The 2,500-nt window shown below is 81.1% G+C and overlaps 1 non-coding gene across 1 annotated transcript in view; it reads left to right on the plus strand.

Moving 5' to 3' along the window:
* The first annotated feature begins 2,368 nt into the window (after window positions 1-2,368).
* Window positions 2,369-2,500, plus strand: part of LOC137465924 (5.8S ribosomal RNA) — a 153-nt gene continuing 21 nt past the window's right edge. Inside the window, exon 1 of the ribosomal RNA XR_010994900.1 lies at window positions 2,369-2,500. This exon is cut by the window's right edge and continues 21 nt beyond it. This is a non-coding gene — a ribosomal RNA (5.8S ribosomal RNA).

Consider the following 2,500-nt stretch of genomic DNA (forward strand, 5'->3'; position numbering starts at 1 on the left):
ACGCCGGTCGCCGGGGCTTGGCGGGGCCGCGCGCGGGCCGGCCCCGGGCGCGGCCCGAGTTCTCCCGAGCCCGGCCCTCGCTCCTCTGGCTGCGCGGGAGCCGCCCGGGTGCGGGAGGGAGGGGGTGCTCGGCACGGCCCCCTCCAGGAGGCGCGCCCGCCTCTTGCCCCTCGCTCCTTCGCTCGTCGGGCGACGGCGAGGGGCTGGGAGGCAGGGGGCGCCTTCGGGGCTCGGAGGAGGCGGCTCCTCTGGCCCTTCCCGCACCGGGGAGCGGGGCTTTGCCCGGCCGGTAGAGTCCCGCTCTCGGGCCGAGGCGGCTCCCGTGGCGCGCAGGAGAGGAGAAAACCGCGAGGGCCGAGCCTCCGGGCGTTCCGGGCCGCGCTTCAGGGTTGCGCGCGCGCGCGGCCGCGTGCCGCGACCCGCCGCCGGGAGGCGGCGGTGGCGGCGGTGGCGGCGGCGGCGGGGGCCTTCCCGTCGTCGTCGTCGTCGTCGTCATTGCCGCGGCCTCTCGGCGGGGTCGGCGAGGCGCTCGGCGGCCGGGCCGCCTCCCCGCGTCGGCGGGGGCGGCCCGAGCTGCGGCGGTCCTCTCGGGCGCAGCGCCGGGCTACTGAGGGAAACCCCGGGCCCCGAGGAGGACGCCGCGGTGGTGGCGGCAGATGTCGGGCGCGCCCCCGCCGGTGGACGCTCCCCCGAGGGCGGCAGCGGGGGAGGCACCCCGGCGGGGCCATGCAGGTCGTTTCCCTCGCCCCAGGGCCAGGTACCTAGCGCTCCGCGCCTCGGCGGTCCCAGGCTTCCCCCTCGGCGTCGTCAAACGCCGCGGGAAGGACCGAAAAAGGGGCCGCCGAGCCGGGCGGCGGTTTAAAGACTCGGGCGGCTCGGCGCGCCCCGCCGCGGCGGCGGCGGCGGCGGCGGCGGCGGCGGCGGCGGGTGGCGGGCGGTGGCGTTGCGGCTCCATTGAGGGGTGGGGAGCTACTCCCGCCGATCCCCTGCGGTGGTGTCCGCGGCCACCGGTCGCGCCCGCCGTCGCGGCGGTCGTCCCCGCCGCGCGCGCGCGTGCGGGGGTAGTCGCGCCGCGCCGGGGAGGGGCGCCCTGCCCCCCCCTCTTCGCGGCCCGGCCTCGGCGGAGAGGCCGCGGCGCGCGCGGTCGGCCGCGGGGCCGACCCGCTGGGCTCGAAACGGGCGGCGCCGGCAGAGGGCGCGCGCTCTCTGCCCTTCCTCAGCCGCGGGGCGGCGGCCGCCGGGGCCCGCCGCGCGCGCTCTCTCTTCTGGGCCGCCGCGGCCGTCCCGCGCGGGCGGCGCCGCGCCTGGCGCGGCCGTGCCTCTCTCCCCTCGGCGGCCTTCGTCTCGAACGCACCGGCGGCGCCGGCCGCCGGCCGGCCGTCCGCCCGCCCGCCCGGGGCGAGCGCTCGGCGGTCCCTCCGCGGTCGGAGGCCGGCGAGCGCGGGCGGCCCCGCGCCGAGCGGCGGCGGCGCCGCTCGGCCGGTGTTCCCGCCGCCCGCGGGCACGGGACCCTCCCCGTGGCCCTTCGCGACCGCGCGCGGTCCGAGGGCAGGGGTGGCGGGCGGCCGCGGGGGCGCTTCCGCGCCCGCTCTCCAGGTGGCGAACGAGGAGAGCGGGCGTCGCCCCCCGGCTCAGCGCCGCACCGCCTTCCGCCGGGCGCGTGCTCGCGGAAGGGGGCCCCCGACGGTGCGGGTGGACGGCGGTTCCCGGGAAGTGCGGCCCGCCGCGGCGGCGGGTCCGCCCTCGGGCAGCCCTCGGGCGCTCGCCTTCCCCCGGCGGGCAGCGGTCCGGCGGGGGGGGGCGCGGCGCCCGGCGGCGGGGCGGCGGTCGTCGCGTGGCGTCTCGAGCGCAGCAAGGCCCCTGGGGAGAGAGAGTCGGCCGCGCGCGTGGGCGCGGCGGCGCTCCGCGAGAGCCGGCGCGGCGGCGGTTCCAGGGGGGAGGCAAGCGCGCGCGCGGGGTCCGAGGGCCGCGCGCCGGCGCGTGGCGCCGCGCCGGCGAGGCCGGGCGGGCCACCGCGCTCCCGCGGCGCGCGCCGCGCGGCCCTCCGCGCGGAGGGCCGGGCCGAGCCCGGGCGCCTGGGCCGCCTCCGAAGGACGGCACACGTAGGCGGCGCCTCCCCTCGCCGGGCGGGGGGAGGCGGTCGGGGGCGCGGGTCCCCCCGCCTCTCGGCCGGCCTTGGGAGCGTTCCGTGGGGTTCCTCCCGTGTTCTTCTCGCACGCGCCCCCTCCGGGGTTTTCCGCGTTGCTCGTACGGTCGGAGCCAGGCCCCGCGCGGGGCCTCGGCGCCAGAGAAAAAAAAGGGGGGCCGCTCCGGGCGAGAGCGGCTCCCGGCCCCCCCGCGCGCGCGGGGTCGGTGCCGAAAGCCAGACAACTCTTAGCGGTGGATCACTCGGCTCGTGCGTCGATGAAGAACGCAGCTAGCTGCGAGAATTAATGTGAATTGCAGGACACATTGATCATCGACACTTCGAACGCACTTGCGGCCCCGGGTTCCTCCCGGG

This window comes from Anomalospiza imberbis, unplaced genomic scaffold (genome assembly GCF_031753505.1).
Source record: "Anomalospiza imberbis isolate Cuckoo-Finch-1a 21T00152 unplaced genomic scaffold, ASM3175350v1 scaffold_119, whole genome shotgun sequence".
Taxonomy (NCBI): domain Eukaryota; kingdom Metazoa; phylum Chordata; class Aves; order Passeriformes; family Viduidae; genus Anomalospiza; species Anomalospiza imberbis.